This window comes from Anser anser, assembly GCF_964211835.1.
Source record: "Anser anser genome assembly, chromosome: Z".
Classification (NCBI taxonomy): Eukaryota; Metazoa; Chordata; class Aves; order Anseriformes; family Anatidae; genus Anser; species Anser anser.
The window spans coordinates 55,442,102-55,458,544 of NC_139723.1; the positions used below are offsets into that span (position 1 = coordinate 55,442,102).

Below are 16,443 nucleotides of genomic sequence, written 5' to 3' on the forward strand. Positions count from 1 at the left end.
ATTCCCTTGCAGTTCGTCATTTTTTACAGTTCTTTACTTACAGTAAAAAAAAATAAAAAAAAAAATAAAGTAAAATAAATAAAAAAGTCTACAAACACAGACATCAGTTCAGAATAATGGGATCTTCCTCAGTAAGTGAGAGACAGCAACACACAGCATCAACACTTCTGTACATTTTGGCATCTTATGAGCTGAAGTTCCCATCTTTCCAGTTTACTTGTTCCACCTCCAATAGTAAAGAAGGCTATAAGAGTTTTGAGTTGCTTATTAAAAGATTATAACAGGAAAGTAGGAGAAGGGATCTTTCAAAAATGAAATATCTGTAACATTCAAGACAGACATGGATTTTATTTTTATTTTTTTTTAATTTTTACTTGTTTTCAGTTTTTGCTTTCAGTGTACTGTGTTCTGGTCACCTAAGGTAAAGAAGGTATCTTTACTGGTTCAATAAGGCACTTGGCACCACTCTGGAATTGTGAGATATATTTAGAACCATAGGGTAAGACTGAAGTCAGCTTTAGAATATGCATATTTTTTTTCCATGTGATGATTCATATTCCTAAATATAATCATACTACGAATACATTGAAAGTCTTTGTCACTTAGTCTAGTGCTTTGCCCTTAAACCTTCTAGTAACAAACAAACAAACAAACAAACAAACAAAAAGAAAGGAATTAAAAAAAGAAAAGGAAAGGGAATTAAAGAAGAAAAAAAAATGCTATTAGAAAAGTAGCTATTTTAACTCAATTCTTCCTATCCTGGAGAACATTTCAAAACTTCATTCCTCTTGGAAATACTTAGTTTCTTACTAGTAAAATTAAAATTAATTGCAATGTTAGTAATTAACACTCTAATTTCTGGTAACTGCAAATTTTTAATTCAGAATTGTTGAGAAATATGAACGGTGTTGTTAGACAGTGGTTCAATAAAGTACACTTTGACAAAAAAAATCTCTTCAGAGATAAAATGCAGATGTTCTTACCTCAACATACTAAAAGCAAAATTGAATTTTGCAATTTTAAAATGAAAAATTATGTAATAGTATATTTCAAAGTATATAATGGAAATTAATGATTTGTTTAACAGAATTTTTATTTGAAATTTTTTAATTGAATTTTGAAAATGACCCACCAAATAGATTTTCATGATATTTCACTTGTTTACTAGATAAGGAGAATGAGGGCATATATCTGTTATTCCTGTGCAAAATAAAAATGGTATAAACATATATTTATTACCAGGAACTTTTATATGAATAGATAAATGTTGCAAGGTGATTTGTTGTTTTGTTTGTTTGTTTGTTTGTTCTTTACCCAAATATTTTTATAATTATAATTCCAGGAAGGGAATAATTTCATTTAAGATATAGAAAAATTATAGTTTTAATTTTTCTTACTTTTAGATAAAATTAGCATAACTAAGCATGGGTCTTGGATATATACATATACATATACATATACATATACATATATATATATATATTTTTTTTCCAAATTATAGTTCACTGGAAAAAAAAAAAAAAAGTAGCCAACTTTTAAGAAAAAAATGCATAATAAATATGGTTAATGCACACACACACAAAAAAAAAATCATTTCACTGTTAAATAAGAAAAAGAAAGAGAGAAATTACATTTTAAGTGATAATTTTGAAGGAAATTACAATTATTCAATTGCCTGAGCATGTTATAGTTTTACCCTGCAATTTGACATTCAGATGATTAGATCACAGGCGAAGCGCTCACACCCGCCCATAGGGACAACTCCTCCAACGGCACTCTCCCGTCAGCTGGACTGCAATGGTCTCCACCAGGCACGGTGCTTTCTCTAGGAAGTCAGTACACACCCAGACCGACTGCCCGTCCAAACATGCGGCAGTTCAGGTCTCCGGATGCGGGGAGTGTCTGAGCCTCTTGCTGCCATCGGCGGGAGGCAGAGAGACTGCTTGCGTGAGGTGCGAGCAGGTGGACGACCTGGTCCGCATGGTGGCGGAACTCAAGGAGGAGGTGCAGAGGTTGAGGGATATCAGGGAGTGCGAGCGGGAGATAGACTGGTGGAGCGACTCCCTGCAGGACCGGAGAGAGAGGGACCAGGGTGAGACGCTCCAAAGGGGGGTGGACCCCCTGCCCTGTCGCCATCGGGCAGAGGGAGGGGACCTGCGAGTTGAGGAGGAATGGAGACAGGTCCCTGCTCGACCTCGCAGGAGATGCCCTCCCCTTCCGGTGCCGCCTTCCCAGGTGCCCTTGAACAATAGGCTTGAGGCCCTGGAGCTTGTGAGACTGGTGGGTGAGGATGAGGTAGGAAGCATACCCAGGAGGATGCCTGAGGTGAGGAAGTTGACTCCACGCCTCAGGACTGCCTCCACCAAGAAAGAAAGGAGGGTGATTGTTGTGGGCGACTCCCTCCTCAGGGGAACAGAGGGCCTTATTTGTCGGCCTGACCCCACACATAGGGAAGTCTGCTGCCTCCCTGGGGCCAGAGTCAGAGACGTTACCAGGAAGCTTCCAAACCTGGTTCGCCCCTCTGACTACTACCCGCTTTTGATAGTCCAGGCTGGCAGTGACGATGTTGAAAAAAGAAGCCTCAAGGCTATCAAACAGGACTATAGGGGGCTGGGACGATTGGTGGAGGGAGCGGGAGTGCAGGTGGTGTTTTCGTCTATCCCTACGGGGGAAGGGAGAGGCACGGAGAGGACACGGAAAGCTCGCGTGGTTAATAGGTGGCTCAGAGGCTGGTGCCAGCACAGAAATTTTGGGTTTTTTCACCATGGGGAGCTTTACTCGGCACCTGGCCTGATGGCCCCAGACGGGTCCCTATCTCCAAGGGGAAAACGGATCCTAGGCCAGGAGCTGGCAGAGCTCATAGAAAGCGCTTTAAACTAGGTAAGAAGGGGGACGGGGCTCAAACAAGGCTTGTTGGAGCTGTGCCGGGGGAAACAATGGCTAGGCCGGGGAAGAAGGCGATGGCCCAGCTGAAGTGCATCTACACTAATGCACGCAGCATGGGTAACAAACAGGAGGAGCTGGAAGCCATCGTGCAGCAGGCAGGCTACGACTTGGTTGCCATCACGGAGACGTGGTGGGACCGCTCCCACGACTGGAGTGCTGCAATGCCTGGCTATCGGCTCTTCAGGAGGGACAGGCAGCACAGAGGGGGTGGTGGCGTGGCTCTCTACATTAGAGAATCTTTTGATGTTGTGGAACTCCAGGCTGGGAATGATAAGGTTGAATCCCTGTGGGTTAGGATCCGCAGGAAGGCCGGCAAGGCTAGCTTCCTGGTCGGGGTCTGTTATAGACTGCCGAACCAGGATGAGGAGACGGATGAGGAGTTTTATAGACAACTGACAGAAATTGCAAAATCGTCTGCGCTTGTCCTCGTGGGGGACTTCAACTTCCCGGACATATCCTGGAAACACAACACGGCACAGAGAAAGCAGTCTGTAAAAAAGCAGAGAAAGCAGAGAAAGCTTCCTGACGCAGCTGATCAGTGAACCTACCAGGGGTGGTGCCCCGCTAGACCTTCTCTTCACAAACAGAGAAGGACTGGTGGGAGATGTGGTGGTCGGAAACTGTCTTGGGCAGAGTGACCACGAAATGGTAGAGTTCTCTATTCTTGGTGAGGCCAGGAAGGGGACCAGTAAAACTGCTGTATTGGACTTCCGGAGGGCTGACTTTGAGCTGCTCAGGACGCTGGTTGGCAGAGTCCCTTGGGAGGCGGTTCTGAAGGGCAGAGGAGTCCAGGAAGGCTAGGCGCTCCTCAAGAAGGAAATCGTGATGGCACAGGAGCGGTCCGTCCCCACGTGTCCAAAGACGAGCCGGCGTGGAAGAAGACCGGCCTGGCTCAACAGAGAGTTGTGGTTCGAGCTTAGCAGAAAAAAGAGGGTTTATAATCTTTGGAAAAGAGGGCGGGCCACTGAGGAGGACTACAAGGATTTAGCGAGGCTGTGCAGGGAGAAAATTAGAAAGGCCAAAGCTCATCTGGAGCTCAACCTGGCTACCGCCGTTAAAGACAACAAAAAATCCTTTTACAAATATATCAACGCGAAACGGAGGACTAAGGAGAATCTCCATCCTTTCCAGGATGCGAGGGGAAACCTAGTTACTAAGGATGAGGAAAAGGCTGAGGTGCTTAATGCCTTCTTTGCCCCAGTCTTTAGCGGCAAGACCAGTTGTTCTCTGGATACCCAGTGCCTTGAGCTGGTGGAAGGGGATGGGGAGCAGGATGTGGCCTTCGCTATCCATGAGGAAATGGTTGGCGACCTGCTACGGAGCTTGGATGTGCGCAAGTCGATGGGGCCGGATGGGATGCACCCGAGGGTACTGAAAGAACTGGCGGAGGAGCTGGCTGAGCCACTTTCCATCATTTCTCGGCAGTCCTGGCTATCGGGGGAGGTCCCGGTTGACTGGCGGCTAGCCAATGTGACGCCCATCTATAAGAAGGGCCGCAGGGCAGACCCGGGGAACTATAGGCCTGTCAGTTTGACCTCAGTGCCAGGAAAGCTCATGGAGCAGATTATCTTGAGGGTCATCACGCGGCACTTGCAGGGCAAGCAGGCGATCAGGCCCAGTCAGCATGGGTTTATGAAAGGCAGGTCCTGCTTGACGACCCTGATCTCCTTCTATGACCAAGTGACGCGCTTGGTGGATGAGGGAAAGGCTGTGGATGTGGTTTACCTTGACCTCAGTAAGGCTTTTGACACCGTTCCCCACAACATTCTCCTCAAGAAACTGGCTGCTCGGGGCTTGGACTGGCGTACGCTTCGCTGGGTTAGAAACTGGCTGGGTAGCCGGGCCCAGAGAGTTGTGGTGAATGGAGTCAAATCTGGTTGGATGCTGGTCACTAGTGGTGTCCCCCAGGGCTCGGTACTGGGGCCGGTCCTCTTTAATATCTTTATCGATGATCTGGATGAGGGCGTCCAGTGCACCCTCAGTAAGTCTGCAGATGACACCAAGCTAAGTGCGTGTGTCGATCTGCTCGAGGGCAGGAAGGCTCTGCAGGAGGATCTGAATAGGCTGGACCGATGGGCTGAGGTCAACTGTATGAAGTTCAACAAGGCCAAGTGCCGGGTCCTGCACCTGGGGCGCAACAACCTCAAGCAGAGCTACAGGCTGGGAGATGAGTGGCTGGAAAGCTGCCTGGCCGAGAAGGACCTGGGAGTATTGGTTGATAGTCGGCTGAATATGAGCCAGCAGTGTGCTCAGGTGGCCAAGAAGGCCAACAGCATCCTGGCTTGCATAAGAAGCAGTGTGGCCAGCAGGTCTAGGGAAGTGATTGTGCCCCTGTACTCGGCTCTGGTGAGGCCGCACCTTGAGTACTTTGTTCAGTTTTGGGTCCCTCGCTACAGGAAGGACATGGAGGTGCTCGAGCGAGTCCAGAGAAGGGCGGCCAAGCTGGTGAGGGGTCTGGAGAACAAGTCTTACGAGGAGCGGCTGAGGGAGCTGGGCTTGTTCAGCCTGGAGAAGAGGAGGCTCAGGGGCGACCTTATCGCTCTCTACAGGTACCTTAATGGAGGCTGTAAAGAGGTGGGGGTTGGTCTGTTCTCCTACGTGCCTGGTGACAGGACGAGGGGGAATGGGCGAAAGTTGCGACAGGGGAGTTTTAGGTTGGATGTTAGGAAGAACTTCTTTACCGAAAGGGTTATTAAGCATTGGAACGGGCTGCCCAGGGAGGTGGTGGAGTCACCATCCCTGGAGGTCTTTAAAAGACGTTTAGATGTAGAGCTTAGCGATATGGTTTAGTGGAATACTTAGTGTTAGGTCGGAGGTTGGACTCGATGATCTTGAGGTCTCTTCCAACCTAGAAATCTGTGATACTGTGATCACATTTTGAAGTAATTATGTTACATCTTTTATAATATTTGAAAGCTGTTAAAAGGTTTAAAAGTTCAAGAAGGTGAAACTGTCTCTGTTTATCTGGTGATATCAGATTGAAAAATCAATGAATTAAACAAGTTAGACTTAAGGTTGTGAGGAAGGGGGACCTCAGATGTCAGTGTGGAGGCAACAGACATAGGGAGACCATGCTGTAACCTTTATTAAATCATGAATCTTGTTACAGAAATTAATAATTCGTTTTCTGCTTTCAAACCATATTGTACTTCAAACCATCTTATACATCATAGAATGTTTCAAGACCAGTATAGATGAGACCCTGACCAACTTGATCTAGTGGGTGACATCCCTGCCTATGGCAGGAGGTTTGGAACTAGATGATCTTTAGAGCCCTTTCCAACCCTATGATTCCGTGATCCTATGATTCTATGATTCTGTGATTCTATGATTCTACTTGCATCTGCACAGAATGCATGTAATGTGAGAGAGAAGTTGGGTGGGAGAAAAGGTTGTAAGTTTTGGTTGACTTTGATTTGTTCCTCGACATTGAAAAGGGAAGAAATTCAGAATGACAAGACTGTTAGTATCAAAATTCAGATGTTAAACAGTACTAACTAGTGCTACTACTACTAATACTACTGCTACTGCTGCTACTGCTACTACTACTAATAATAATAATAAATTGATAAATGTGATGTGCCATGCATAAAAATATACGTAGATTTCTTAAAAACTGCATATTTCTTTACTAGCCTTAGTACTTATCACCAAGGATTTTGATATGCATTCCAGTGACCCAGTCATGAGATCAAACACATAACACAGTATCTATAATATCCAGTTATTTTGTCTAGTTATTATCTTATTGCAATTCCATATACACATCTAAAATCACAATCTAAAGAAGAAAAAATATATATATATAAATTTAGATTTGTTTCGGTGCAATCTGAGAATACATGCGAGTAAGAAATTCTTGTTTGCTAGCAATTATTTTTGACCAGTAGCTGGAAATATAACTCTTGCAGGCACCTCCAAGTTTCTACTTTCACCTCCTTGCACTCTATATAGTAGAAAAGAGACCTTTTTATTGTGTTATCAAGCTCACTTAGCAAAAGAGGTTTTGCATTGTCAGAAGCTTCCCAGTCCATATTCCTTTTCAGTGTTCTTATATTTCCACAGTGGCAACATACAAAATTTCTGTGTAATCTCATTTACTTTCTGCTTTGTAGTATATCAAGACTATTTATGATGAGATTTCTATTTCTCTATGTGCTTGATTACTAAAAGGCCATAAGTTCTTAAATCCATGATCATGATGAAATTTAAAGCCAGAAAAAAAAAAAAAAAAAGGATCATTCTAACCATTCTAATGCTACTCTGCCAAATACATTGTTGTCATTTATTTGAGTTATTTCCTATTTAACGAAAACTCTTAGCCATGCTTTCCCTTCCAACAACAACAGAACTAAAATCTTGAGGAACCAATAGGGATTATATCTGGCATTTCTTTTAATGTAACTGAGTCGCAACATAGTTATAATTTTAAGAAAATAAGAAATTCTTTATCTGCCTATTTTCAACACCTTTCTTTGATCAGTGCATTTCAAAAACATCTTTTCTCAGAAATGGCTTTGTTTTAAGACAAAGACAGTCTTGATTAGTTTTTTCCATTTATTGCCATTTCCTCACCATTTATTTTTTTTCTGGATCTTTGGGGGTATTGTGGCCACATGTCTCCACAGAATTTTTTTTTTATTTATTTTTTTTTAAAAAGGGGTGGGGGGAGAGAGAAGTGTTTTTCAATCTCAGTATTGCTAGGTGGGTGGAAAAAAAACCACGAACTCTACATGTCTACTATTCAAAGTCATGAATCTCATCAGTGCTAAAGAGAATCACATAATCACAGAATGCTTTAGGTTGAATGTTGTCCATTCCCTCTGCTGAAATAAGGCTATGTAGAACAGGTTACCCATTATTGTCCAGATGACTTTTCAGTATCTCCAAGGATGAAGGCTACACAGACTCATTTGGTAACCTGTGCAAGTGCTCAGTCACCCCCAAAGTAAAAAGTAGGTCCTTATGTACAGACAGATATGACTTCCTATGTCTCCATTTGTGCTTATTACCTCTTGTCCTTGTCACAACTGGAAAGAGCCTTGTTCTGTCGCTTTAGTACCCTCTCTTCAGGTATTCATCTACATTGATACGCTGAGCCTTCCCTTCTCTAAGCTAAACAGTCCCAGCTCTCCCACTGATTCCTTTGGAGAGATATTCCAGTCCCTTCATTATCTTCATGGCCCTATGTTGGACTCTCTCTAGTATATCCATGTCTCTCTTGTACTCAGGGGGCCAGAAATTGATAAAGTATTCCAGGTGTGGCCTAATCAGCACTGAGGAGAGGGAAAGGGTCACCTGCCTTGACATGCTGGCAACACTTCCCCTAATGCAGCCCAGGATGGTGTTGGCCTTCTTGGTGGCAAGAACACATTGCTGTCTGACATTCAGCTGGCTAAAGTATAACTTGGACCTTTTCTACAAAGCTGCTTTCTATATGGGTAGAACCCAGCATGTACTGCTGCATTGCAATATTCCTCCTCAGCTGTAGAACTTTGCAACTCACTTGCTGAACTTTTTGAGGTCCCTCTGGATGGCAGAAGGACCTTTGTGTGTGTCCACCTGTTCCCCCAGTTTTGTGTAATCATCAAACTTTCAAAAGGTACACTCTGCCACCTCGTCTGGATCATTAAGTTGTTAAACACCACTAGCTACTGTCCTCAAGCTGGACTTCATGCCACTGACCACCACTTTCTGGACTGGACCATTCAGCAAGTTTTCAATCCACTTCACTGCCTGCTCATCCAACCCATACTGCAACTGCTTCTCTATGAGGATGTTTTGGCAGATAGTGTCAAATCCTTACTGAAATCCCTGTAGACAATATGCACTGCTTTCACTTATGTCCCTTGTTTGACTTGACTGAAAAAAATTTTTGCTTGGGATAAAATAACTCTGAACTTGTGCAAGATTTGCTGCTTCAGCAGGGTGCACATAAATATATGGATCCTGATGGGATTCATTCTAGGGTGCTCAAAGAGCAGACCGATGTTATCATGAGACATCTCTCCATTTTTTTAAATTATTATTATTATTATTTTTCAGTGGTCTTTGGAATCTGGAAAGGTCCAATTTGACTGGAAGCCTACAAATATGGTCCCAGTTTTTCAGAGATCTTGATAGATTGAAAGGCTGGGCAATCACCAAATCTATGAATTTTAACAAGAGCAAGTGATGCTGCACCTGGGATGGGGTAATCCTGGATATACACACCTGGATATATTTATGTATCAGTGTTCATTAAGCACAGCATAACTAGCTGGTTGAGGGTAGTGGTAGTCCCGCTCTGGTTGGCACTGAGGTGGCTTCACCTTGAGTACCATGTGTAGTTTTGGGCACCACAATATCAGAGGGACATAAAACTATTAGAGTATTCAAAGAAGGCAACGAAGATGGTAAAAATTCTAGAGGACACAATTTATGAGGAGTGGCTGAGATCACTTGGTTTGTTCAGTGTAGGGAAGAGATTAAGGGGGAGCAGAGAGGAAAGCATTGTTCTCTTCTTTCTGGTGAGCAGTGATAGGACCAGAGGGAACAGGAAAGGGAACTTACAACAGAAGGAATACCAGTGGGAACATACAACAGGGAAGTTGTCTTATCAGCAAGACTGCCAGAGTTCAAGAAACATTTGGACAATGCTCTCAGACCTATGGTTTAATTTTTAGGTCATCCTGTGTGGAGCCAGAAGTTGGACTCAGTGATCCTTGTGGGTCTTTTCCAACTTGGGATACTCCATGATACTAAATTTTGAATATCTAGCAACCGAAACATAATTATTTTGCCTGAAGGGTCAAAAAAGCCAACATATTCCACAAGAGCAGAAAGGAAGGAAGGTAAGAATAAGAGGAAGAAGAAAGAGAAAAAAGAGAAAGTGAAATTAAAAAGGATAGAAATTTTGATTGATAGAAATGTCCTTGTCTCAAAAGCAATTATCTTTTCCTTCTACACTATAAATATGAATTCAGAACAATGTGGAGTGAAGCTAGGGGACAAATAAACACATCCAAAAGCAAATTATGAAGATAAACATAACTAAAAGGAAAAGCACTTTTAAATTGTTTCTTCCTACAGTGACATTCACATGTATGTAGTAAAGATGATTCCTGCATTCAGTGTGTAATTAACAATTTCATCAGTTTTTGTTAGGGTAGTTTGTAGGACTTCTACTAGCCTGACTTCTAGTTAGAAAGAGTTGAATAAGTAGTGTTAGAATGGACATCCGTATCGTAGGGATTAACATTTTTTTGGCAAAAAACAAGCAGATAATTTTGGTATTGGCAAGGTTACCATTTTGTTTTCACTGATTGTAGTTTTATAAAAGGTAATTTACTGATTAATGTCTTGTCTGTGCATGTATTACAGGTTTTGTTAATATCTCTTCTGTATTTACATACTAAAGTTTCATACATAAAATTATGAAGATTTTTATTCTAAAAAATAGTACTTTGAAACAGTTGTATTAGCAGTGTCATAGCAAGAAAGTGTAGTTAAGGCACTGGGGTTTTTTAAGGCACAATTGTTTTTGCATTAACACTCTAATCAGAAAATATTTATATAATTTAATATATAACCATTTTATTTTGATCTAGACTGTTTTACATCTGAGAGGATTACTTTAGTAACTCCACTTATTTTTAATGATAGTGGCTTGAGGAATTTATTTAGATTCAGTGTACTACCTTTTCCTGAACCCTTTAAATCAATTGGTATGCAGATATGCAAATTATGCTTTATATTTATTTATTTTATTATTTTTTTTTCCAGGGAAAACTTGAAGAGTCTTACACTTTTCATCCTCCAGTCATTGATTGCGCTGTGAGGACACGGTGGTGAGGTGGTAAGTTAATTTAGATCTTTTTTGATCAGTTAAAGTGTCATTTCAGATTTAATTGGTAAAATACTATCCTTTTAGAGTTTACAGTGTCTGTGTAACAAAACTTGAGAATTGTCTTCCTTGTTTTTTTGGCAAACCCCAAAATTTTAAGTCTAAAATTAACTTGTTATGTAGGAAGTCTGAATTGTATCAGATTTAATCTATATTTACAATTTCAACTTTATATCATATAAACAGCACAGTTGTTCACACATACTCAATGCCTACTTTCCAGAAATCCTAAGCTTCTGTATGTCTCGGGTGAATACTTTTGTATGAAATTGGGTGATAACTGTAATTACTTATGTAGAGCTTGCATCCCTCAGCAATGTTTGATAGTGACTTTTATCTTCATAGGTTCCACCCCACCCCATTCCCTACCCCTCACTCCCACCACTATAGTATGACAACTGGGTAAAGGCTTTTCTTTTCCTGAATGCAAGAAAAACAGATTTAAGAAGTGACTGTGTTCCCTGGCTGAGTAAATTTTGTGAAGATTTAATAAATTATATCATGAGCTCAGCTGATCTTGGCAACAAACTAATAACATGTACAACAGTCTAATTTATATAAATTTTTAGGGGCAAGTGTGCTTTCTAAAAGAGATTTCTTTAAAATTTTTACTTTTAGACCCATAGCAAAGATAACAGGAGTGATTGTGGTGGCTACATATTTCTACGTGTTAGAACAATTCTGAGTAATGAGCAGTCCAGTAGTCTCTGGACTTGCCATTGTTTAATTCACAATTCAGATAATTAAGACAGTTGTTTTCTGGTTTTATGTATTATAATTATTTTTTCCTGTTCTCCAGATGTTTAACCAGCCTTAATATATCATACTCATTTTATTTTGCTACAGACTGAGAGTTAATGTTACTACTGGAGCTTGAGTACTAAAAAACACAGATCTTGATCTTTCAGTGAGATATCATATGGCTTTTGTTGAGATAAACTTTTTTTTTTTCTTAACATGTATCCATCCATTAATAAAACCAGAATAAGAATTTTACAACTTCAATTGTACATCCTTATTATGTGAAAAGATTAATGTTCCAGAATTTAATGAGTACAAGAAAACCTTTCAGGGTACTAGATAAAAACTAGAAAACTAGAGTTGTATGCTATTTCACATAGGAAATATAGGAACAGAAATTGGTATTATATGAAGTACATCAATTGCAGAGCTAAGATGCTAAAATGTAGCATGAATTCTTATTCTTTACTTTGTTATATTCTCATTTCTACATGGATAATTTAAAAAATAAACAGGCTAAATCATATGTGACATTAAAATATAAAGATCACCCAGTCCAGAGTATGTTATTGCATTAGTCTTCTGAACGGCTTCTGATTGTGATACCCATTCAGATATAATGTCATCTACTACATTTTTATCTGAAAACAAAAGTGATTTCCCACAAGCAGTGTATTTATTTGAGTGAATATTACAATAAAATTCCACTTTGATTAAAAAAATAATAATAATAAATAAAATTGAAAGATTTTTTTTCTTGCCTTTGAAAAATCAGTAGCAGATTAAAGTATGATCTAAATCATGCCATCTGGTCATCCTCTAATTTACCTAGATAAAATATAAATTACTTTAATTGAAAGTAATAGGATCATACCCTCTTTACTATAAAATTCCAAATAGTTTCCCCGCAGTAATGTATTTTGCCCAAATTAAAAAAGCATGTTCTTAAATCCTGTTCACATTCTTTAACTAAAATCCAATAAATTCAAATCCAATTTATTTTTTACTTCTCTTTCACTAGTGTTTATTTGATTAAATGAGAAGTTAGTATTAATACTTACATTTCACACTTATAGAGGCCTTCATCCCTGTAGTTAGACAGCTGCTATTTTCTTTTAAGATAGTAAATCTTGAATAAAGGTATTTTCTCATAATTTCCTGTCTCTTTATCATTCACAAGAAATTTCCTTGAATTAATCAATAATAATAAAAAGAGAATGGGAAGAAAATAATAGAAATAAATAAATGCATGACTCCAACTTATACCAACGTTTTTATTATTTTAGCTTTGGTTTATAATTCACTTTTATAATTCTGAATTTAGATATACAGTGAAATGCAATTTTCAATGTCCATGTATTTTCTATTTCAAATGTTATGGAAAAAATCATTCTGAATTGTGCAAACTTCATCTCCTGCACAAATTAATTTAGCAAAAGTTTCTAATAAATAAATAAATAAAATAAAATAAAATAATAAAATACAATAAAATAAAATAAAAAAGGCTATTCAAACCAGAATAGATGTTTCTTCTGTTGTGTATCCATTTATTTAAACAGAAATATGGTGTTTCATCTTTCTCTGTTTGGTAAGCACTGTCTTAACCTTGACGGTGTCAGCATGCTAATCCTTGCAAGAGCAGAAACATAAAAACTCAACTCAGACTTCAACATCTCTCAGATTGCATGTGTGAACTTGAATGAACACTAATTTTAATGATAATTGAGCTACTTCCAAAGAGAGAAAATATATCCTCATGATTTAAAATAAATTTCTTGTGGTTTATGAAAAAGTTGGAAAGTGTATGTATAAGCAAATAAGATGCAATATTTTACCTTTCTTGATCATACAGAAAAAGAAGAAACTTTGTAAGGTTATTTTGATAAAATTTATATTATGAATAAAAATACCTGAGTATTAAATTAATGTATTAAAATTCTAGTACTGAGAGTTTTATAGCGCAGCAAGCCAAAATTAGAATATTACACCTGTAACCTCTAGGCCATATTTCTGAAGCCAGTCTAGATCAGTTGAGTTTGAACATTACTTTAACTTGGCAGCTATTTGGTTCTCTGAAATGTGTTGGTGGAGTGAGTTCAAATGCTGAAGATAAAGAACCACATTACAAAACTATTGCATGTTATGACAATGATTCACATCTTGCAATCACACCAGAAGGGTCAATGCCCAGATATCTGTGTAGAGTCAACTGTACCCCAAATCAAAATACAGGTCTTGTGGATCAAAATTGTACATTGTGGAAAAATAATCGTTATCCCCCATACAGCTGGCAGTACTTTAGTTGTGGTTAAAAAAATCCATTTCATTTAGCCACTTACATCAGCACAAAAGTCACTTTATCACTTAATTAAGCTCACAATTATGGAGAAAAAGAACTAGCGGGTGGGGAAGAGCAACTGACACCATCTACCTGGACATGTGAAAAGCATTTGACACTGTTCCGCATTATATCCTTGTCTCTAGATTGGAGAGACATGGATTTGATGGATAGACCACTCAGTGGGTAAGGAATTGGCTGGATGGTTCCACTCAAAGTGTTGCAGTCATCGGCTCAGTGTCTGGTAATAAGTGGTGTTCCTCAGGGGTCATTACTGGGACTGGCTTTATTTAAAGCCTGTGTTGGTGACATGGAAGTGTGCACCCTCATCAAGTTTGCCAATGACACCAAGCTGTGTGGTGCAGTTGACATGCTGGAGGGAAGGGATGGCATCCAGAGGGACTTAGACATTCTTGAGAGGTAGGCCTGTGCGAACCTCATGAAGTTCCACAAGGCCAAGTTCAAGGTCCTACGCCTGGACTCAGCAATGCCAGGCACATTGTGGAGAATGATTTCTTGGAGAATGGGTTGAGAGCAGCCTTCAGTTAAGGATCTGGGGTCACTGGTTGGTGAGAAGCTCAATAGGAGCTAGCATGTGCACTTCCAGCCAAGAAAGTCAACAGATTCCTGGACTGCATCAAAAGAAACGTGGCCAGAAGGTCAATGGAGGTGATTCTTCCCCTTTGCTCTTGTGAGACACCATCTAACATACTGCATTCAGTTCTGGGGCCCCCAGCACAAGAAGGATATAGACCTATTAGAATGAGTCCAGAGGAGGGCCATGAAGATGATAAGAGGGCTGGAGCACCTCTCCTATGAAGACAGGCTGAGAGAGCTGGGGATATTCAGCCTGCAGATGAGAAGACTCCAGGGAGACCTTATAGCAGCCTTCCAGTACATAAAGGGGGCCTACAGGAAAGCTGGGGAGAGACTTTTTATCAGGGAGTGTAGTGACAGGACAAGAAGTAATGGTTATAAACTAAAAGAGGGTAGGTTTAGGTTAGATATAAGGAAGAAATTCTTTACAATGAGGATGGTGAGTTACTGGAACAGGTTGCCCAGAGAAGTTGTGGTTACCACATCCCTGGAAATGTTCAAGGCCAGGTTGGATGGGGCTTTGAATAACATGGTCTGGTGGGAGATGTCCCTGCCCATGGCAGGGGTTTGGCGTTAGATGATCTTTAAGGTCCCTTCCAACCCAAACCATTCTGTGATTTTGTGAAATAGAAGGAAATATGTAATGCCTTTTACTATCTGCATGCTGACTGTAGTAGCTGAGTCAGAAAAGATAATCTGTAGAGTTATAAACCAACTAATATAATTTGACAGAAAGACCACATTGCCTCTCTCCAAGTATGCTTTTACCTTTCATGACCAATTAGTTATGAACTCACTAAATTCAAGATCTGTGGTCTAATTGTGACATAATAATGTTTTTTGTTTTTTTGTTTTTTTTCTCTTTTATTGTAAATTAATTTTTTAAGAAACATAACTTTGCAAATAACATTTTTACTGTGACCTATTATACATATATGGCAATCATAAATATCTTATTCATACCTTATAATCACATGCTCACAGGTAAGTGAATATATTCACCAGTTTTCCTGATTGTTAGAATCATTTAAAGAAAAATATTGTTTATTTAACACAGTACATTTTAAGATCTTGCACTGTTTTGAGAGATGTTATTGCTGGAGAAGGGTGGATATATGACTAAAAAGTAATTTATCATTCACACAGAACAACTCCATATCTGAGTCATGATGTGTTGTGTGGCACTCATGAGAAAACTGCAGTGAAAAAGCTGTTTTCCACTTGCATATTTTAGATTTGTTTTTTCATATTCATATTATATTATAGTTCTTATCTCAACAATATTTATGGTATTGACTGAAAGTAATAGAAATTACAAGTACTGGGTATAAAATTAGCAACCTTCTAAGTCTAATTATCTCCTCTTTCTATATATATGTATATATATTATTTTAATAACCAATATTTTATTTTTTACAGAATAGCACCAGTTGATCTTGGTAAAAGTAGGCTTTATGTGCAAAACTGGACTAATGAACTGCCATGTGATCTAGGAAAAGTGCAGTCTCTCCAGCATAATCAGGGGTTGATCAGATATTCTGTGATTCTATGGTTCTACAGTTCTATGTCCATGAGAAGGACAGGAGCACCTCAGATATGTTTTTGTTTGTTTGTTTCGTTTTGTTTTTAGCTTTTCTGTTTATCTGCTGTCTAAAGAAAAAAATACAGATGTCTGGCATATTTTGAACAAAATATCTATTCATACATAAGGGTTTTTCAGGAACACCTCACCTATGAAGACAGGCTAAGGAAGTCATCTTTTTTTTTTCAGCATGAAGACAATGCTCTGGGGAGACCTTATAGTGTCCTTCCAGTACCTAAAGCAGGCCTACAAGAAAGCTGCAGAGGGATACTTTGTTAAGAAATGTAATGATAGGACAAGGAGTAATGGTTTTGCACTAAAAGAGATTTATTTAGATTAGATATAAGGAAGAAA

The 16,443-nt window shown here is 39.5% G+C and overlaps 1 protein-coding gene across 24 annotated transcripts in view; it reads left to right on the top strand.

Moving 5' to 3' along the window:
- Positions 1-16,443, top strand: part of PTPRD (protein tyrosine phosphatase receptor type D) — a 1,402,037-nt gene that overhangs the window by 294,387 nt on the left and 1,091,207 nt on the right. For 23 of the 24 annotated variants that reach the window (XR_014576765.1, XR_014576766.1, XR_014576767.1 and 20 more), the window contains one exon: positions 10,711-10,783. The gene's annotated coding sequence lies outside the window, so the exon portion shown is untranslated. Of the gene's footprint in view, positions 1-9,761; positions 9,780-10,710; positions 10,784-16,443 lie in introns of those variants that run through there. The other variant, XR_014576768.1, reaches the window with a different exon arrangement.